This window comes from Lepidothrix coronata, unplaced genomic scaffold (assembly GCF_001604755.1).
Source record: "Lepidothrix coronata isolate B3197 unplaced genomic scaffold, Lepidothrix_coronata-1.0 Scaffold50, whole genome shotgun sequence".
In the NCBI taxonomy this organism is placed as follows: Eukaryota; Metazoa; Chordata; class Aves; order Passeriformes; family Pipridae; genus Lepidothrix; species Lepidothrix coronata.
In genome coordinates, this window is record NW_016690230.1 from 4,190,509 (window position 1) to 4,214,222 (window position 23,714).

Here is a 23,714-nt window from a genome sequence, read left to right on the forward strand (position 1 = left end):
CATTGAGTTTTTCTCATACATTATTTTGCATTGTATTACTAATTCACATATTTTATTATGTTCATTACTAATATGCATTGTTGTAATAATAGGTATTTAGTACTTCCTTTCCTTCAACTATCAAATTTTCTTGTTGTGAGCATGTAGTTATCAATGCTTTAGAGATTTCATCATAAACACAGTATTCAAAGTGGGTATTTTTTCACTGTAGTGTGACTACACTTTTCTGGTATTAATTTAGCCTTTCCTATATATTTCTTCAATGTTTATTGGCTTTGCTTTGCTGGATTATTATTCTTACTGAGATTGTAATTGCCATCATATATAGCAGTGTCTTTATAAATAAACATGTGAATGAACATTCAAAAACAAACCACCAAAAGAAGGAAATGAAGAGCAGTTTGCATTTAGCAGAACATCACAAAATTGCCCAAAGTAACAACAGAGAGAAATAAATATTTTTCATATTATATCCAAAACTCTAAACTTCTCTAAAGAATATGAGGCTTATCAGTCACTTACTGGGAACGAACTCTGATCTGAGATAGAGATATACTGTTAGTCATGGTAGTAAACCAGACTTGACCACAAAAAATGCTGCCTGGGAAATCATTTTCCCATCAAGATTTACTTTGTAAGTTTTTATAAACTTTCTTATACCATAATTGAAGAAACAAAGTTTCTCTAGAGTCAAAAGAGAGCTATGTCCATTCCAGAATGAGAAACAATGAGAAACAAGAAGAGGCCAGCAGGGACTGGAGCTGTGCATCCCTCAGAAGTACTATATTCTAGTTCCTTACACTAATGAAGCAAAGCAGGGGCATGAACTGTTCCCTACATGCCAGTGAATGCCAGTTATCAAATATTGTAGAGTAGGTCTTTCCTCTCCCTTTTCTGAAAATCACTGATAGATGTGGGAAATATTTCTCTGGACAATCTTCACTGGAACTGGCATGTTTCTGAACGTTTTGCTGAATTTGATTTTTCTAACAAAAAACCCCACCCTCTTTCTTGAAAAATCAATTCTTACAGTCCCAGCTGTGTACTAGAAAACAAAACATCGGGCTTGACAGCAGACCACACTGGGCCAGATCTCAGCTGATGAACTCCTGCCCCAGTGCAGCTTATCACTATAGAAATGGTACATCTTTACTTCTTATTTGGTTCCAAGCTATTCAGTATTTGCGTTTCAAAATATTTTCCTCCATTAAACATTTTCCTCCTATTTTTCTGTTTTTCTGATTCCTTTCCTCCAACCTGTTCCTTTTCTTTGTATTTTTATTACTGGTTGTTGAACACTTTTAGCTACATAATAAGAAGGGGGGGAAAAAAAGAAAATAAATATTTGGTCTTTTAATGGAAGAAGTTAGGCTACTTCTACTCTGTTGAGAAAATAGTCAAATATTCTTCAAATAGTTTTAGAAACATATTTCAACCATTAGTATTTACTGGAAAAACTCCCAGTGAAATTAAGCTGGTGCCTTAGAGCAAGATGAGTTCTTTTGATTTATGCAGGCAAAGGGTCTGACCTCAAGAGTCTTAGCTGTAACAAAGAGAGAATAATAAAGCCAAGAAAATACTGTCTTTACCTGGACATACATCAGGATATATCAAATACTGAAAACCTGGAAAGCAGCATTTCACTTCGATTTATATACAATTTCAATTCACTACATGCTCTTAGAAAAAGCCAGCAAATTAAATAATTAGATATAGAGTTGTAGTTGACAATTTAATTTATTTTAATGTGGACAGCAATATACCTGTTTTCAGCACAAAGAAACATTGTACTTTGACAAAAGCACATTATGTTGTCTCACAGCAGAAGTGCTGCAGAAACAACTATTGAAAGTATAATAAGATAAAGAGAAAATATGACAAAGATCTTTTTTCTAGTGTCATTTTATTAATGAAAATTACACATCAGAGGTTGCTGAGGCATGGTACTCTTTTATTTACAGGTTCACTAGAGAAGAAAAGGATCCTAACTTAAAACCCACAAAGTCTCAATTACATTCAGCAGTTCCTCCCCCTCATGTGTGAATGAGTAAGTATTAATATACTTTCAGCTATAATTTTAACCACTAAAGTGACAGTATTCTTCAACTCATTTTTGTCACACTTTTAATAGAGGCAACATAATACAGAACTAAAAAAACCTAAATAATTGCTGCCTGCAGTTACCTTCCAATACAGCCAAGTCTACCAGAACAAGGGCAGGCCAAAGACAAAGCCTATTTCTGCACGTACTGACATATCACGCAAGCCTAGGAATTCATCATGGCTGCAACTAGTACATGTTGGAGCAGTATTTCATTGAGAAACATGAATGGTAGATAAGATAAACTTAGCTGAAACCAGATTTACTATCTACTAAATTGTATTAGTATCTGTTTTAGTTTATGGATATCGCCATTTCTAACTCTATGGAAAAAACCCGCCAATTAATCAAGATCCTGATGGCTGGAGATCCTGAGAAGTTTTATTACTCATTTAAAAAATATTTTTTTCACATAATCTGTTTCCTATTTTATTATATAAATCCCTGCTTTCAATATTAAAATATTATCTTGTATTTTTCTAATATTTTCCAAATATTTCTGGTATGGTACATGGGATTTGAAGCTGAAATACAGGTACATTTGCACCATTTTATTCCTCTCCGTCAACTCTCACAGCTGAAACAAATAGCAGTGGTACTGAGCAGGAAGGGAGCCACTCACTTCTCCATCCACCTCTGCAGCTGGAAGAGGAAAGTCACAGGCAAAGACCACCATCTGCTTAGTCCTTCACCTGATGAGCAGCAACGACTAATTGGTGGTGAAAATACCAGTAAGGCAGCTCGACCCATTAAAAAAGGACCCTTGCTGACTCCAAGCCAGTCCAGCTAGAGCCAGGAGAATTTAGTGAGCAGCTGAGTCAGCTATTTCATTAATTTTTTGGTATTTCCTAAAGCAGATTTAAAACAGCATGAAGCATCATCATCTCAGTATAATTGCAGTGCTGGACACTGCCTTGAGAAATTAATCTTAAACAGCAAAGCTTTGAAAAGATTTATACAGTTTAAACAATGAAAAATCAAAATACATAGTAAGTTGACAGAATATAAACAATTTGATTTTGGATCATTCCCAGTTCTCAGTTTCTCAGTCCACACAGATGAAAATATTATTTGTAAGCAAAATTAGGAGGAAATATGCTGATTGTGTCATGTTGAAAATTAAATCCCTAGCAATACTTTTTGCTGGGCAGGAGAGTTATGCAGTATGAAAGTAGAAATGCATCTTGCATGGCTATCTTAAAAAATGATGATTTCAAAGCATTATTTAAAAAAAACCCCACAACTTATAGTTCCAGAAGGGTAAAAAGGCATAGGAATTTCAAAACTGTCAGCAGTGAAGTATGACACATGATTTAGTGAAAAGTAAAGAGGACTTTGATTCTTTACTTTGTTAACTTGTGACAAGGTCCAAGTGTAGCACAATGTTCTCTATTAGGTAAAGAGATTAGATATAAAGATGCAGGTTATGCTTCCCCTTTTCAAGTCCATGGGAACTTCACCAGACTACCATAACTTCTCAACTACAATGGATAGTGGCTTGGCCACTTCACCTGCCTGTTGTCTCATGACCCTCAGATGCATCTGATCAAATCCCATGGAATTGTACACCTTCAGGTTCCTGAGGTGATCTCAAACCTGATCTCCTACAGTGGGCAGTTTTTCATTCTCCCAATGCATCACATTAAAACTTAGTGCATTCTATTAACATCCAGAAAGATGTCACAGTTCTGGAGGATTTCCCACTAAACAAGTGAATGATGGACTTGTTAATATGGTTCAGGCATCTGACCACTGCTCAGCATCCTGTAGCCCTGTATCACTGCTTCTTGTCCCTCAAACTAAAAGGTATGGAACCAGATTTTTGTTTGCATAACACCCAAAAGTCTCCTTAACCAAACCTTTACATAATCTTCAGAACACTGTTACTCTAATTTCACATTAAATATTTATTCCAAAACTAAATTACACAGCTGCTTGCTTCCACCAATAGTTGTTTAACTGTATGTTTATTTTCTTTAGTTCTTGTTTTCTTGTTTTGCTTTGGTTTTTGAGGGGGGCCTTTTTTTTTCCTGTTTCTCTCTTATGTAATGGTGACAAGCTTTAATGAACATATGCTGCCTCTTAGTGTATGAGAACTCTTAGCAATACACTGAAGTTAAACTTGAATTGCTTTAAAAGAATCCCACCAATAATTCCTCAATAATGCATTTAATAGACTACCTACAATATAATCCATAATTTACAAGATGTGATAAATGACATAAGATGAACTCTTCAGAATATTTAGAATGTCATTCAGTATTCATTTCACATGCTTTCTTATACTAAGTACCTTAAAACACTTGCCATACTTGCAAAATAAAATCTAGCTTTAGTTATTAATTTCTTTATTTAAATGTAGATCTTGATTTCCCCTGTAGACTGGTAAAGCCCTAGCACTGAGGTATCAGGAGAAAAGAAGACATTGAGTCATATATTATGTACAAAGAAAGGACTTTTCTAGGGTTTGGTGGGTAATTATTTTGTTGTTGTTGTTTGTTTGGGTTTTGTGTTTGTTTGTTTGTTTGTTTGGTTTGGTTTGTTTTGTTGTTTTTCTGATGTACTGGGAATCTATAATTGTACATATTTGCCTTTAATACCATGTTGTACTTTCAGTCACAGGACCCTATGTAAAGTAATTGCTTTTATATATGAGTCACTATGAAGATTAAAGTCTATACATATAACAGTAATAAGGATGTTAATAATGCTTGGTTCTTCTATAGCATTCTCTTTTCAATATAATTCAGTAAGTTTTAAATGGATAATTATTTTTGGTTTACAGATGGAGAAACTGAGGCATTGAAGGAACCTAAAGATTGGATTTCAATGTTTGCAAAACAGGTTATTAAATTTTGCTTCTTCATAAATTCTTTATTCCATGAGACTCTTCCCATTTAATTGAACCAAAAGTCTTATAAAGGCATGTAGCGAGTGCTGACTCAATGTGGTTTCTTCTCAGTATGCTGTCAGCTGACTAACTGGTACAGAACAAGAGAATCTATTTTAAATGTCTTGTTCCAGGGCATTTAAAAATTATTTTTTTTCCTGAAACATTTTTACAATAGACACAATGAAGTCAGCCAGTACAGCCACTGAAATGGATTCCCAGGTATTTTTCCTTACTAGGACACTAGACAGTAATAACCACTTTTTTAATCACATCACAAGTTTTAATTTAATCACAATATATGCCCCCGTCTCCCTGTCCTCTAGATCCTAAAACAAATGTTACAAAGCAGTAGAGAGCAGAAAAAAAGTTTTGTGATGTAAATGTAAAATCAGAATAAACATGGTGCACAATAGTATGGGTTTGCACTCTTATTCAAGCTTTGAAGCTGGTAAGTGGTTACAGAAATGACACAAAAGAAATCTGAGATGTAGAACAATTTCTATTAAAAACAGGCAAACAAAAAATCCAACATAAGAGATGACATTTTCTACGTATGGTCATTTGCTTCATACTGCACTGGTCACCAATGAAACGGAGGAGATGCCCTACAAGAAGCTTTGGTGCTCCATTTTAGTTCTTTTCAAAAGTCAAAAGGACTTTTCTTTGTACAAAGTGGTGGCTATGTTGCAAAATAAAGATGTGTGGTTTGCAGAGATTAGGGTTAGTATATATCTTCTAACAAAAAAGAAAAGCATAAAGGAAGAAATTTGATAATTTTATAATCTGATTTCAGAATTATACTCACTTGATACAGAACAAAGAGTGGAAACCAGAGGAAGAAGGTGGCAACTTATCCCTACAGGTTAAAAGATATGGAAATATTCTAGATGACAGGAGAGAGACGAGAGTGAACATGACAAGAACACATGCTTAGAGCTCCAAGGAAAATTCCACATGCAGAGAAGGCCCTTTTTTATAGGAAATTAATCCTATTTCATTGAAAAGTGGAGAAAATAGTTGCTTGGCTAGTCTTGCAGGATAACCATGGCTACTCACAAACATAAAGAAATTAATGAGTTGGAAAAAAAGAAAGAATATTTATTTCAAGGACTCATTACTGAGGATAGAAAGAGTATCCTGCATTAACAGACAGATAATAGGATGGATTTTTTTTTCCATTGGGCAGAATTCAATCGTCTTCAATTAGGGATGTCAGCAATGTGCTGGAATGTTTAGTGAATGAAAAGAAATAACCATTTCCAGATGACTCAGCTAATCATTAAATGAGTTCTATCCCTGAACATGAGAGATGATATTCCAGTTAAGATGACTTTATCTAGACTGTTTCTTCCACGAGTAGAGATTCTGGATGATCACTCATTTAATTTTAAGAGTGTGTTTAAATTTAGAGAACGTTTCTACACTGACTGTAGAGAAAGTCTATGGAGCTTAGACCAGATACCTGACTTACATTACTAAAATAAATATTATCCACAGCATAAATACAAGATCATTCATGTATCTCCAGTCACTGCACAAGGATTTACTGGTGATGGTCCATTTTAGCACAACTGCTGTTTATCCATCTGAATGAATCTATGAACTTGCGGGAAATCAGCTGACTCAGTTACAGACATTAAACTAAAAACTATCAAGGAGGTGTAAAGGAGAAACAAATGAACACTCATTTAGCACAAAATCAAGATATCAAGAATAAAATTAATCAAGGCACCAAGAAGCTTGAACAGAAATACTTTAGTTGACTATATATGAATGCTGGAAGCCTGGGTAATAAAAAAGAGAAATTGGAATTGGAATTGCTCTTTTATGATCTAGCCTGTATTACTAAGACCTGGTGGGAAGATTTCCATGAGTAGAATGCTAAAATCACTGATATACTGTATTTAGGCAGGATCTAGTGAAAAAAAACAAACAAACAAACACAAACCCCAAAGTTACTTCATATTAAAAAAAATGGGTGTTATCCAACCTGAGTTCTCTGGTAACTCAGAAGAAAAACATTTTGCCTGTTCATAGATTTATGTTCTAACAAACAATCAAACAAATAGCTTAGACAAGGCACTAGTTAGTGTTTATAATAAACCAACAACTTAGTGTAGGAAAAGGATGGCTGATTTCTGCTGCATAAGTGGAAAAACTGCATTACAGTGTATGACTTCAACTTGAAAGGTAAATGCTGGAAGTCTCATGATTGTTATGTTTTCTAAAAATTATTGAGAAAAAAATGTAATAACATTAATATTGCATCCTAATTGTTTTATGCCTGATGCAGTTACCTCAACCAAGGAATTCTAAAACCACAAACTTACACATCCCACTCTATATGTCGCTTTTTTGAGACCTTTTGAGCAGCATCCCAGTGTCTAAAGGGGGCCTACAAGAAAGGCGGAGAATTACTGTTCTCAAGGGTGTGTAGTGAGAGGACAAGCTTCAAACTGAAAGAGGGTAGGTTTAGATTAGATGTTAGGAAGAAATTCTTCACTGCAAGGGTAGTGAGGCATTGGAACAGGTTTCCTAGAGAAGCTGTGGATGCCCCATCCTTGCAAGTTTCCAAGGCCAGGATGGAGCTCTGAGCAACCTGTTCTGGTGGAAGGTGCCCCCACCTATGGCAGGGGGGATTTAAAACAGATGATTTATAAGGTCCCCTTGAACCCAAACCATTCCCTGATTCTAGATTTTTTGAAATAATCATGTCTGTTACAGGTAAACAAGATTAAGTCCAAACAAGTGTCTTATGCATTCTCATCAAGTTTGTGAATGACACTAAACTGGGGGGAGCAATCAATATGTTGGAGGACACGACTATGATTCAGAAGGATTTCTAGAATGGGCTTCTAGGATCGTCAGAAAATTGAAAAATGACAAAGTCACAGACATGCATGTGAAAAGGCAGAACCCCCTATGCTGGAACAGAAGGACTGGCTTGGTAGCAGCTCAGCTGAATAGGATCTGTAAATCCTGATGAACTGGAGGCTTAGCTTCCTTCAGGAGATACCTATTATTCTACTTGACTTTTTACTGTAGCACTCTCAAGGACTCCAGATAAATATGAAACCCTAGGTTAATGTTAGAATATGGCATCTTCACCTCTGAAATTAAAGCTCAAAATGATCATTCAAGGCCACAAAATAAAGAAATATATACATATTTTCATTTAGAAATTATGTAAAATTCATGAGTTGACTAAAAAACACCACTGGAACTTGGCGCAGAAGTTTAAAAGCCAGTTTTTAGGATGTGAACATGCTTTATTACTATTTTTCTTTTCCATTCTGAAGTACATTGTCAAAATGACACACTGCTAAGATTTGGAAACCTTCTGCCTTGAAGGAAGAAAAATTACTTTCCTTCTTAACTGGAAGACTAGTATGGAACAGATTCAATATAAGGAATGTGAAACATTCCAGGTAAATTATGTTTAGGAGATTAAAATAAAACTAAGATAGACAAGGACAAAAGTTTAGTGTTCCAGTGTGTAACACTAATCCACAGATCATAATCACAGAAGCATTAACCTTTCTTTTTAACTCTTGTGAAAAAATTCAACAAAGTATTACTAAGCTGTAAAATGAACATACTAATTATTGCAATACACAATTTATCCTTTTATCAGTGTCCATCTATGTAGGATTTTTTTGTTTTGTTCTCATTAGCTTTTTTTTTCCTTAGGGAGTAATGATATACTAATACAATTGCATGCTTTTCAACAGTGGGAGGCTAAGTAAGAAATGAAGAAGCAGTGACTGAAAAACTTAGCAGCAGAAGGGAAAAGGAGAATTATGTTGGAAGATTTTGTAAATAGCTTCTTGTATAGCTGGTATAACGCATATGGTGTAAGTTACTGGTTTGAATTGGATTGTTTTCCTTTTTCCGAGATGGATAGATTTTATTTATTACTATTTTTAATTATTTGTAATATAATGTTTTTTTCATTGTGATTTTTGAAGCTTGATTGTAAAATTCATGTATTTAAAAAAAATAATTTGTAAGAGAAACCCAGTTTTTTAATTAGTGTATTTATTTATTTAATCTATTTGCTTATTATTATTATTTTATGTTTATTTTTTCTCTAGTCAATTTAAAGTCAATTTTTAGTCAATTTAAAGATGTCTTAGTTATTCTACAACATGCAATTTACCGAGCCTTCTAATTATACAAAGATTTCTCTATTATTAAAACTTTATTACTTGGAAAATATACTGATCTGAAGTTTCCATAATATTATTTTGATATGCTACAAAAAAAGCAAAGCACCATCTTATTCTAGATAAACCTCACAGAAATGGTGAGTAATGGAAAAAAAATTAGAATACCTTCAGACCTGCAAAAGGTTACTGAAATGTTTGCCTCTGTAAGTGCACATGTTCTGTCATCTGAGTTAAACAGTACCAGAGAGTAACAGTAATTGTCAGTTGACCTTCTGATTAGACCTAGTCCTATTAAATGTTATGAGAGTAATCAATTGGTACTAAACAATGAGCAAAACAAGCAAACAAAATTATTTCATTAAATTACCTCCTTTTAACAGTATTAGCTCAAGAAAGGCATTTTTGGTTTTAGCTTGACAGAAAAGAAAAAGAAAATAATTCCCTCTAAAGATATCCAACTGCAATAAGGACAAAATCAAAATGGTTATCTAAATCCAGCAACACTCTTAAAATAGCTTCTGCATTTTCCTGTGTAGCCCTTCTTCCATCACCCTTATCCCTTCTACCCCAACAAACCCATCAAATGCCAAGGTTGAAGGAAGAACAGTAGCTCAAAGAGCTGCATGCAGGTCAGGGCATAAGGGCACTTTCCATAAGGAAAGTTCAATAGTTACAGAACTAGCTGTTGAATGCATCATGTACAATGATGCATATATTAATATCCTTTATAGACAATGTAGGGGTTTCCAGTTGACAGCTTTAACTTTGCAAAAGTCTCTTTTATTGGGGAAAAAAATGCTTACTTACCATCCATATAGGCCAGTACATACTTTGCTTGGTTATTTTGTTAGTTATTTTTCTTACAGTATACTCAATTGCCATGGCAATGAATTTTTATGCTGACCCGAGGCTAGCTATTTTTATTGCAGGGTGTTCCATTCACTCTTCCTTTGTGATAGGTCCAACTATTCAGCTTTGCTTCACAGTCTCCTAACTCTGAAGCAGAACTGCTCACCTTTTAAAACAAAAGTCTTTCCCCTCTAGGTACAATAACAAAATAAATTGATGGTACAGCATATACAAACTTATTTCAGCCTCCAGAGGCTTGCTTACTGCCTTTCATACTAAGACACATATAAACATTGTAATTCACTCTGATTTTATGAATTGCCTCCTGACTATCATCAGGGGGTGATGGTTAGGCAGTGCTAAATGAAAGTACCTAAAGCAGGTTGAGAATGACTGCAGTGTGTCTCTGAAGATCGATGAGTTGGCAGGTACTGTTATAAATTACCATCGGGTGCCATTCACAGACGATAAGAGCTTCACCCTGCATGACAGTCATTGATCTGATGCAGAACTAAGATGCAACCTTTGATGACACTCCTTGAGGATAAAAGGTTATACTTCACATTTAGTTGTGAAAAATAAGGTCATGTTTTAATTAAAGTAGTATCTCAGTGGAATATTAGGCCAGTGAAACTGTATGAATTAGTATGACTTGTATAGCAATTGTTGCTGGACAACAGCCTGGTACTCAAGATAATACAGAATAACAATGAAATTACATTAATGAGGCAAATAGCCCACATCATTAGAAGGAGGTTAACTAGTCAGATCCAAAATTAAAAGAAACAATATTTTTGAGTTCATACTTGACACTAAAACTGGCAAAACAATAAAATTTACATTTAGGTAAGAAATACTTAAGACATACACCTATATTTGGGTTACAGTAATTCCAAAACATTTGAATTTAGAAATATTTTATGCAAACTCTAATATTCAAGCTAAAAACAAGCTTGGGATTAACTGTTCATAGAGGTTTCTGAGTCTTCTTTTCTGGGAAACACAAAGGACTGCTCAATTTTTTTTTTTTTTACACTTCCAACAACATTCCTGACCAAGTTTTCTGAAAATAAAACTGGTCGTATAACACACATGTATTCCAAACAGCTAGTAAATGAAGCAAATATTGTTCACATGCAGCAAATATTTTTCATAAATATTTGTGAAAATTCTATTCTACAATATAATAAAATATAATCCATAAATATGTGACCTGCTGATCCGGCAAAATACTTTAGCTTGTGCTTAAGTAAGCCATCTAACTAATACCAATTTCAGAAACTGAATTAAGAGATGTAGGGTAGAGCTATGATGCAGGCTACTCAATAGTCAATGAATGGTACATATTCAAACTGAGACTCGAAAAGGTGATTTAACTAGCCCAAAACTCAGGAATTAGCCTCTCATATAGCAAGTGAAGATTTAACAAGAAGGTACCATTTCTACCTTGTGCATTCTGCCAGTATGACAAACTTTATTTACTTTGACATACTGCAAAGCATGTACAACCAAGGCTGCCTTTCTTCCCACCCACAGCTGTTCCAGCTTATGGTCTCCTCAATCCAATCTAAATGTTCATTTTGCAATTACTCTGCTGTCAAATGATAAGTGAAATATAGAATATATACACAGTAAGTACTTAATAGCTTTAAAAATATACTTTATATCATAATGTCACCAGTTGCTTGTCAGAATTCATAAATTTTAAAATATTTAGTGCTCAAACTAGCAGAACACATCCAGATCAGAAACCAGGGCTAGTTGCTCTGCAGGAGGACGGCTATGCAAATGCCTTGAAAACATAAATTGCTCTGAAAAGGCTGAAAACACAAGATCAGATTGGGAGGTCAAGATATTATGTAAATGAGCTGTTCGTCTCCCATAGTGCACAACAGTTTTACATTTTCCTTGCTTTTCCCAATATAACTGGTCAGCCATAAAGTCAAACCTAGTTGCTACAGACACTGCAATGCTTGCTATGAGGCTTTTACTCAGTCTGGGCACTGAGAGAAACACAAAATCTCAAGGCAACCACAGGACCAGACCAGTTACTTAAACTTCAGAACTGCCTTTAAATCAAGCAAAAATGGGGTTTTGAATTTGTTTTGAATTTGTTTATAGCTGTTTTACAGACATAATCCACAGCTTTGCAGAGCAGATACACAGCTTTCTCATTCTGACAAGAAATATGACATTCTATATGAAAAATGTAAATCTACTGAATATTTATTTTGCATGTGCTCTATATTGCTACTGATATCTGACTACAGCTAAAATTCCAAAGCATGGACTGAGACTCTTCTTCAGAAAGCCACACAAAATTATCCAGAATCATTACCTAAGCTTTTAAATCATTATTTGTTTCCTACAATTTTTATGCAAACTTAAGAACATTATTTAACGTAAGGTAGTACTGATTTTTCTTGCTTCCAGTTTTAGTGAGGAAATGTATATTCCTTGCTTAAATAAAAATAGAATTTAGTATGTTTTAAGACATATCCTGAGTACTGACAGTGATATGCTATAGACTTCTGCAACATGAGGAACAGAGGTAAATATTATTTTTTACATCAAGGTCTTTTTTCAAAGTATTACTAGATAGCAGCATGTACCAGATTAGAGAAAATATTCAAGGTAATGATGGGCGTACTCAGGGATTTTGTGGAAGCACAAACCAATAAATTACAGCTGAATAGATACACATTTATATATGCTGATATAATGCAAACATCTAATATGTAGCTATCCTATTTACTGCTCTTGGGTGGGAAAATAAAATTGCATTAAAGAGACTAGTTAGGGATAAAATACTGTTTTCTGGCAATACTCACATTATTTCTGCTTTTTTGTCTTTTTTATGTAAAAAGTTTGCCCGTTTCATACTGGTCTGTCCTGTCTTGTGCAAAAATATGAATCAAAACAAGAATTGTGGTCAGTATGCTTCAAATGAAATCAATAAGAATTGCACTAATAGTTTTAAAGGGATGAGATCATGATCAATACCTAGATGATATTTGAACTAATATTTTTTTAAAAAATATGCTCGGATATTGCAGTTTCTAATTCAACATACATGTATAGAATTCATTGGGGCACAACTGCATTTTATCAGTAAAGGCTAAAATCTTAGAAGACAGACAATCACAAACATTAAGGTAAAAAAACCTCACATGCAGTAGTTCACCGGTCACCTACAAACTCACAGCCTCCAAAATAGTAGAGGTTTTATCTGACATACAACCTGGATTTGATTCCCAAATACTTCACGACAGAAGCTCAAACAGCCATTTTCCAGCAATCCAAAAAAAGAGGGAAATTGCAATAGATTTCTATGCTGTTTAAAACACATTGTGTGGAAAAATAACAGATATCTGACTAGAAAATAAAAAGAAATAAAAAAGCAAAGTAAAACAAACGAAAAAAGAAAAAAAAAAGACATAAATTATAAAGAGCCTAATAGCATATACTTTTTCACCTGAAGGCAAAGGACACTTGATTATGAATTTCCAGTCACGACAGCATAGTCCCAGTAAATGTCAATATTAATAAAAATTTCCAAGAACAAAAGGTTTTTGAAGGTAAAGAATATTGTTTGAAGCTCTTCTTCATTATATCTCAGTAGAAGAACATGTGTAGAAACATCCTGAAGATCAAAAATCTAAATAATTATCTTCTTTATTATTAATTCTAAAATTATATTTTATCAGTGTCATAAAGTACATGTTTCAAGAATATATTACCAATATTTGAATATATTCACTTCAGTGCAAATACTATTCACCCTTTGGTGATTGATTAATTATTGTCACATCCAGAAGCCTTTGCCTTCCTTCATCCTTTGGGCAAAAACAATATTCCATTTTTTTTCTTTATTTAGACACCCTTCAAAGAGGTAACACAGACATGATCTCAATACATTTACTACAAGGAAAATTGACTTTTTGAAGTACAAAATTGACCAATGGGATTTGACAAGAAATATAAAAAGGAATTTAAGAAATATAAAAAGGAATTATAAATAACATCAATGAAAATATTTAAAAGCCTGCCTAGATTTACTTATGTATTCACCTTTATGCTAGAGTTAAAACTAATGCTATGTTAAAGCTTCTTTTGAAATCTGCAAAGGATGTTATAGACTGAAGACTGCTGTCTCTTAAGTTTGTTAAAATGTATTAAAATTAACACCAGCATTTAATTTCTGCTCCATTTCCCTTTTGGGTTACATACATTTTCCCTTATTGTGAAGCACACATGTCTATTGTATTGACAGTCATCTACATTTGGTATGTTAATTAGGAAACCACCTGATCACTGGGTGAGCCAGCAAACATTCTTTTACTCCACACATTAAAAGTCTTTTCAAAATAAGTATTTTACAGACTTATGTCAAAATCAAAATTTTAAAATTGTTTTAAAATCACAAAGACAATTATTGGGAGGTGAGGGGAGAGGCTTGATTTTTTTGGTTGGGTGTTTGTTGTTTTTTTTTTTCACTCAGTCCCAACTGCTGATTTCAATCAAAGCTCTGGGTCTATGACCACAGAGATTCTGCTGAGTGATTAGGACCATATCCAGCAAAGCACTTAATACTTAGGTTTGGAATATATAAGGATATCCACTGATCTCATTAAGTTACAGAAATCAATCTATTAGAATCCATTTTAAAAAAAATAGCATATGTTACTACTCTTTGTTCATCTTATTAGAAATCTTACAGAAAAAGTGGGCAAACTATTCCCTGAAAAAATATTAAAGAAAATTGCACACAAACTTACCTCCCAACACACAAACACAAAAATATAAATATCTGTATACAGACAACATACCATTTATGAAAACAAATGGAACAAAGCAGGCAATAAGCGAGAATCTGAAACTATTCAAAGACGCATTTCTAATTTTTTAAAATATAATTTTATTGAGTTTTCATTGTTTTATATAGGAATATGACTTTTAACAACTCAAATCTCATTGTTATTTTATTAAACACAAATAATAATTTATTTATGCACTTTTGTGATTGTTCAAGACACAGTGCAACGTTGCAGCTGAATAACTCAGAGATCATATAATTATTTTGCCATAACAACTTGTCAGTGTCAGATTTATGTTAAGATATTGCACCATGAGGACTCAGTTATCCCTCTTTTTTGTGTTATATCACAATGAAACATTGCAAAACCATGCACGGTTTTAAAATTACAGTGAAGAGTGGTGTCCCCCAGGGGTCTGTACTGGCACAAGTACAGTTTAATGTCTTCATCAATGACATAGACAGCAGGATTGATTGCACCCTCAGCAAGTTTGCAGATGACACCAAGCTGTGTGGTGCAATTAAAATGCCCAAGGTATGGGATGCCATCCAGAGGGATCTGGATGACCTTAAGAAGCGGGCCTATGGGAACTTCACAAGGTTCAGTAAGGCCAAATGCAAGGTGCACTACGTGGGTATGGGCAATCCCAAGCACAAATACAGGCTGGGTAGTGAATGGTTTGAGAGTAGCTTTGCAGAGAAAGACTTGGGGGAGTTGGTGGATGAAAAGCAGGACATGAGCTGGTAATGTGTGCTTACAGAATATATTACATCAAAAAAACTGTGGTCAGCAGGCCAAGAGAGGTGATTCTGTCCCGCTGCTCTGCTCTGGGGAGACCCCACCTGGAGTTCTGCTTCCAGTTCTGGGGTCTTCAGCATGAGAAAGATATGGACCTGTTAGATCAGGTCTAGACGACGATCATGAAGATGACCAGAGTGCTGGAGCACATCTCCTATGAAGAAAGACTAAGAGAGCTGGGCTAGTTCAGCCTGGAGAAAAGGCTCTGGGGAGATCTTGTTGCAGCCTTTCAGTACCTGAACAGGGGTTATAAGAAAGAAAGATGGGGACAGACTTTTTCCTACGGACTGTAATAGGACAAGGGATAATAGTTTTAAACTAAAAGAAGATAGATAAGTTGAATGAGGCTTTAAGCAACCTGATTCCTGAAGATGTCCCTGGTCATTGCAGGGGCTTGGACTAGTTGATCTTTAAAGTCCTTCCCAACCAAAGTATTCTATGATTCTGTGACTTCATGAGTCTATGATTCTATTCTTGCTCTGTTTCAACTCCATGTAATTTTTCTTCATTTCTCCTTTTTTGTTTGTTTGTTTTTGTTTGTTTGTTTATTTGTTTTTTGCCAGAGTAACAGATCCCTTTCCTTTGCACCAAACTTTTTTTCTCAACCATGGATGCAGACATGCTTAATGAAGGTTCAGCCTGTGAAGATAGCAGTGATGACCAGTGCATGTCTAGCAGGTTTCACTATACAAATTGCAAAAAACAGTCAACTAAGTTCTGATCTGACCCTAGTCCTAGAAGAGGTAAGGAGATAGCCCAAAGATAACTAATTTGGCCTTGAGACAAATGTGATTAGTTCTGACCACAAGTATCAAAGTCCCAAGAGGGGATCACAAGCCGTCAGTGATCTTATCTGGGTTGTAGGTTGAAATAGTACTGCTTTGAATCACTTATAGAGAAAAAGTCATAAACTGCAAACCCAAGAAAATGTGAGGAATGCATTTCTCTGTTATCCTCAAGCACTGCTCTTGGTATAATTTTACATTTGCTACTTGTTATGATGATATTGATTAGTAAGTCAACAGAAGCTTTCACAAGGGACTGCAGATCTCTTTACTACTGCTCTGTAATATTAAAATATCATTACTGAGTTGCCAACTTTTTGTTCTGCTGTAATGATTCTCTGATGATTGCCTGCTTGAGCTGAAATTTGAAACTGTCACCCACAGACTTGTAGAAGTGATTCAACTTCACTTATAAGGAAAGTGAAATTAAATATTCATCCCTGGACTGCAGTTCAGGTTCAAACTGCCTGAAGTTCCTCAAGGCAAAATGTACTTAAGTCATAGAAGATTTTTTTTTTCAGTTTTAAAGATTCAAGATGTCTACTTATCAGGGCTGGACAGTCAAATAATCATTTATCTGGAACTTCTGTACACAGATACTCTTTTCCCTGTTTTGCAGCATGATTTTAATTATTATGGCTAGGTAAGCTATTTCTCCAACATGGATTAATTTTAGTACACTGAACATCCAGACTGATTCGACGAGTTCAGATAAAATGACAATAAGCGGTGGAAGGGCCTAAGTTTGGACCATCTGAACTTGTTTACATTGGTGAGCATTTCTGCAGGTAGCAGTGTTTGAAATGAAGGTAAGTAATTACAGTAATCACAAAAGTCTAGTTAAATCTTTGGATGGATGTAATGTCTTGAGATTTACCTCAACTTCCAGTTTATAGATTCATTTCAGGTTTTACCCACTATGGAACCCAAAAGGTCTGAGCAAATGAAGATAAAATACTAGAGTCCCCCCAGACAAGATTTCCTCTGAATACTAAAAGTGATAAAATTCAACGATCCAGAACACAGAAGCAAAGGATTCTTCCTCACAAGGGAAATTCCTTTTCTGGGCAGCTGCAGACAAATTAATTGAAAATGGCCCAGAGACTTGAAAACTAGTTCCTTTACAGAGCTCAGTGGGGAAAACACTATCTTATTTGGAATTTTCTTGTTTTATTCTCACTGTTCTCAGTCTAACACTGGGAACCTAGCATAGGATTTGGTAATTTTAAATCCCATATTACTAAATTCTACTCAGAGATACATTATATTTCACGAGTGTCCCATAGCAAAAGAGTGAGCCATATACCACAGGCAACAACGCCATAAGAAGCTTAGTAAGCTCTAAGTTCTGGACAGATTCAGTCTACCCAGGCAGCAGAAGAGAGGGGAGACAGAAGGATTTGGGAGGACGTAGTTCATGGTTGTTCTCCCATGACCGCTGTCAAATGACACTGAGAAATATATGAAAATATTTAACATCTTCGCTCCTTGCACTACTATTATCATGCAGTGAAAATAATAATGAGCAAATACAATCAAAGAATCAGACAATCTTTAAAAAAAATGTATGGGATATAGAAAGCAAATAAAAGTGCAAATGCTTATATATTCATATGTTTGTCTAAAAAATTACAACCATCTCAGATACCCAACTTTCTACGTATAGAAGGGCTTTCCTCCTTAAAATTCATTAGTACAGTGTTTCTTTCTCTCTGGTTGAGATACCTTTGTGTTAAAGACTCTTATTTATATATTTTATCAGGTTCCTCCTTGCTTTATTACAGATGAGGTGTAAAGGTTGCGGTGGCATATAAAATAATTGCCATTAGGAAGACAATAGAAGTAGACACAGGTTTTTGGAAAAAACCAGCAAATTATATGACAAATATTCAAGGATCAGGCTGCTACTGGAATGAGAACCACTGGCTATAACGGACAGATGTTGCCTTTAGTTAGTACTGGTCCTTTTATCTCTGGAGTAAAACCCCAATTTCGATTAAAAAACAAAAAAAAACTTACCAGTGAATACCCTGATTCAAGTACAGATTCTAACCCTTGGTTTGAAACTTCTGACTTAAGCAATGAGAGAGTTATTCTAATAATACAGTGTGGGGTTTCAGTTTCTCTTGTTTGGTCAAGTAAACTAAGAAAAATACTGAAACCTAGCCTAGGAATCTTTGGGTCAACTTGTCACATATAAAGGCATTTTAATTCACTTTTTAAGGAAGGACTTAGTACGATTACATAGCGTTCAATTTGCAGGTAGAAGTTCAACCCAATGAGACAGCATAATCGGCAAGACTTTTCTTCTAGATTGCATTCCCATTTTTACAGGAATTTCCAAATTCTATTAAATTAATGCTCTGCTTTGTCTTTGATCTGTATTGTACATATGAGTTCTGTTTTTCTAAGATTTTAAAATGTGAAACAGGCCTGTGTTTAAATCTATGACATCCACGCTCATCTTTCTTGTATGATGTAAGACCATGTCTCTCCCTAGGCTTATCATTTTTATCAAAGAGGGTCTTGGCTTCATCTTTTTCCTCTCAGTGCAAAATACTGTGCAGGAAAATTACTTCTAGATTAAACTTGGCTTCTGCCGAAGGTGTAAGAACCAAATTATGAAAGGACTAACTTAAATTACTAATTGCAGAAAACATGTTTTATCTCTGCTTCTTTTTGATGAACAGCACAGCCAGAAATATTTAATTATTGTTTAATTATGTTTACTAGAAGTATATACAAAACCTATAATATTCCAGAGATGAATTCTGGTAAAGAAATTTTGGTCAATGCTGTCAAAGCAGAGAATGCAATACTAAAATTTATCTGTCATTAGAGGCACTTTCCCTCCCCTTCCCCCCATTAATTTATATTCATAACAAGAACAAAGAAATTGCTTGTTGTTCCTCATGGATCAAAATTCCTACTTAAAATAAAGGGAAACTATTAGAAGAGGATACAAGTGTCAGTAATGTGATTGAATTCTTCATCCCCTGGCATCATGAATTGTTCCTGAGTAATGGCTAAGGCTTTGTTCCCTAAATCATTAGTACATTCTTTTAAACTGTGCATGTACCTGAAATCCCAACAGATTTTTCATCTCCAAGGTGAAATAATAAAAGCAACAACATCTAGCTATTAAATGTCCATTTCACATGCCAAACAAATTAATTCTCTTATTCTGGGGCTAAGCCTAAAGTATCTAAAGATAGGTACTTGGAAGAAAGATTACTTCTTTATCTCACCATTACTTATAATTTGCCTCTAGTTGATTTGGAGAGATTCAGCACTGGATCCTACTTTATCATGCAAGAAGGGGAGGGGGGGGAAGAGTTACAAAAGAATTTCATAAAAGATAAAATTATTCAGGGTTTCTGAATTTCATAGATAGTCTTTTCTAATGGACACACTTTTCTCAATTTATGGAATCATCTTCTATTTAAAATCCTTTAGAAGTCCCAGAAAAGACAGTATGTTCAAACTCATTGGTGAAGAAAGATGAGGGCCAATGTTTTAAATATTCAGCCTATGTTTACTGTACCTACAACAAACCTAAATTAAATTTTGAAAGTTTTGAAAAGCCCTAACCAAAACAATAGGAAAAAGAAGGGATCATTTTTTTTTGACATTTATATCAACAGAATGGTTGCATTTTATCTCTTGGTATAATTCATTTTCAGAATAAATTGATAAATAATTTTTCTATGAGGGAAAATTAATACATAATGCTGACATTTTATGACTCAGTAAATCAAAAATTAAGTTCATGAACATGTATTTTTCAGATGTGTTACAAAACTTTTATTATTTTAAAGTTATAATGTACAACTTGCAAGAGAATCATCTCACTTAACTTTACCACACTTAAAAGTTACACATATAAGTGTGAAATAGTCATATCAGTGTCCTTTAAAATCAATGTGGAAAATCAGAGTACAGAGGTGTCTTAACAGATCTATCTAACAGATGGGAAGAGTCATGGCACATATTTCCTTCCACTTCATAAAAATATGGTTGAGTATGCCTTCTTCCATTGATGACATCTACAAGAAATCTACCTTAATGAAGATCGACCTATCCCAGGGTGTATAAAGCAATTTTCTTAATGCAACATGTTTTCTTATCAGACATTATAAATGTGACAAAAAAGTATAGATTTCCAGCAGAGCCTGATATGTAATTTTCTAAAATACTGAATAGAAAACTAATGACAAAGAAGTGCAACCTCTTTTGCTTGTACAAAAATGTCACTGTTTTACCTTAAGAAAAAGAACACCACTGAAATCAGTTGAGCTATTGAATTTCGTATTATGGTTTTTAAAAAAGGGCTAAACAAAGTTTTTATTAAATGGTACAAAGTCAACTACATGATGATGATGTAGATGTAGATACATCTACATCATTACATGAGAACTCACAGAAGCTATGCACTAACTCCTTAGTTCAGAATTATACTGACTGTCCAAAACAGACATGTATTGGTTTTTATAATTCTTTTAGCATTACAATAAATAGTGCATGAATTCAAATAAGAACTTGAAAACTAATAATAAAAAAATGTACCTGACAAATCTCTAAGAGTAACATTTTTCCACTAGGATTGTCCAGAGTTGTAATTTGAATGGGAAAGAAGAGGCTTTCCCTTTCTTGAAATGTAGTGAAATGAACATGCTTAATAAAAACACAAGCAAGAGTCAGCTTCACACAAAAAAAAACAATAGATGAGGATTAATGAAGCATCTAAATTTCCTAAACCCTGCTAATAAAACATCTTTTGCCTAAGCAGATTCTTCTGTCACAGAAATAAGATATCTTACACATGTCTAAATTCCTGCATACAAACTGTTACCAGTTTACAAATGTGTGGGTTGTGATTCTGGTATTAGAAAGAACATTGTTTGAGATATTTTGTTTAAAAATTACAAAAATTGTTTGTTCAATCACTTTAAAAGCAATGTAGAATGGTCAGAATCTTCTCAGTGGCTCCAAGCGACAGGACAAGGGGTATAAACTTTATCACAGGCAGTTCCACCTAAATATGAGGAAAAACTTCTTCACTGTGAGGTTGACAGAACACTGAGACAGGTTGCCCAGAGAGGCTGTGGAATCTCTTTCTCAGGAGATACTCAAAACCTGCCTGGACACAATCCTGTGCAACCTGCAGGGAGGTTAGACTAGATGAACTCCAGAGGTGCCTTCCAACCCAACCATTCTGTGATTCTGTGATCTTCCAGTTTTATATTAATAGCTAACCATCAAGCAAGCTACCTTACTATGGTCCCCAAAACTATTATTCATTTACAAGACTGTAGATTACAATAAAGTTGAAACTTGTACCCAGTATTGAATATAGTTCAGTATAGCTGCTTTAATAAAAAATCACACCAGAAAAAATACAAAACTTGATTGAAATCAGTTTCTTGGACTGTTTATTTAGTCTGTCAAAAGAAAATTCATGCACACAAACAGAACTGAACAAAAATATGTCTGCTTATTTTATAGACATGAACCAATAAAAAACAAAACAGGCACTAGAAGAATTGTGAATTTCATTATTTTAATGATCTAAGACAATTCCTGATGTTTAACTGCGGTGTCAAGAACATATCCTCAGCTTCTTGAAGTTCACCAATTCCTCACTCACACAACTTTGCATAATGACTATTTACTACTATGCATAGCACTACAATTATGGGCAGTATTTAGAATCCATTCTAAAAAGAGACGGTTGTACAAAGCAATTTCTTCAATAGTCTAATTATTATCAGTGACATTTCAGAACAGCAATTCCCTCAAACCGATTTGACAAAACTTGAGTTGCTCAAAAGTATAAAAGTTTGCATATATTAAAAATACATCAGGATTCTTGTATTCATACTGAAATTTGTTAATAATGCAAGTGACACTAGGCAGTGTAGAGTGCAACTAAAGTCTACAGTGTTTTCCCTAAAATCAGTAGCTAGGATTGTAGCTTGTTAGGTTTTGACTTACAACATGAAGCTAATGTTTCACAACACATGTTAATAACAGAATTATTAATGGTTTGGGTGTCTAAAAGCTGCTATGCACATGATATTCACACCTATGCAGCAAAGAAGATAATTAGAACCTCTCATCAGAAGAACATCTTTTCCATTCTTCATCTCTCCACATCTTCCTCATCTTCTTTTATTTTTACGTGGGTACATGCACCTTAACTCTTACTGGTGCAGTAGGGCTTACTTAAGGCTGAGGCATATGATCAAGGGAGTCAACCTATCCATGGGATTAGTAATCATCTGCTTGTTCTTAGTTCACAGAAAATGCAGGTAAACTGATGCACATTCTGGCTGTGGTAGTAGTAGTTTCACTCTGCATCTAGCTTAATTGTCCTTATTGTTCATTTCCTATGGCTTCGGCAGGAAGGTGAATGCAGATAGATGACTCCAATGCAAAGTTCTTTGCCTCAGCTGCATGATGTTTAGCAATAGGTACCTTATATATCAGTACTTATAAATTTAAGTATGACAAGACAACAAAGTATGTGGCTCTGAGTAACCTGGTCTAGAGGAAGGTGTTCCTGCCCAGGCCAGAGGGGTTGGAACTAAATGGTCTTTAAGGTCCCTTCTAACACAAGCCATTCTATGATTCTATGATTTTGGGCCCTGATAGGTGAGTTGCAATATCATCTTTCTTTTAGAGTGTATGTTCCTCCATAACTTGCACAAGAACTCTCAGCTCAGTAGGATTATAATAACAACTATAGAAAATATTACTATAGTACATGTTCCTATGTTGTTTTCCATAAATATACTTTGCTCTTAGTCAATAATTTCATTTCATAAAAATACATTAATCATTTTTTCAATTTGTCCTCCAAACAAACTAACCTTCTCTAATCTAAATGTGACACGAAATAAAACTACAGGATTTTTTTTTTTTTTAACAAGAAAAATTACTCTGACAATTTTGACTTTTAAAAATGAGAAACAAATTACACTATCATTTACTTGGACATTGACAATGGGATGTGTGAACTGTCTACGAAATGTTAAGTACATCTTAATGTAGGATATATTTTGCTGTCCAGTTTAGACATCTTAAATATCTTAAAGAGTAGTCATATCTTTTCGTAATCCCAATAGAAGAGATATGCACAGTATTGTCACTGTAGGTACCACAGATATGCTGATATGGTAAATATGATAAGTGTACTTTCTTTTCTTGCAAGTTTCGTGGGGATTTTTTCTTGGGGGGGGGAAATTTTAAGGGGATTTTTTTATTACCTTTTTAATTTTAGTGACAGATATGCAGATGGGA

General features: G+C 34.5%; 1 protein-coding gene and 1 long non-coding RNA gene across 4 annotated transcripts in view; both read right to left on the bottom strand.

Moving 5' to 3' along the window:
- PCDH9 (protocadherin 9) overlaps positions 1-23,714 on the bottom strand; it is a 681,911-nt gene that overhangs the window by 124,060 nt on the left and 534,137 nt on the right. The window lies entirely within an intron of this gene.
- On the bottom strand, positions 1,451-15,996 carry LOC108497621. Its single transcript, XR_001874909.1, has 3 exons — positions 15,986-15,996; positions 12,844-12,908; positions 1,451-1,543 (listed from the first exon to the last, which is right to left on the bottom strand). It is a non-coding gene; the product is annotated as an uncharacterized LOC108497621 (long non-coding RNA).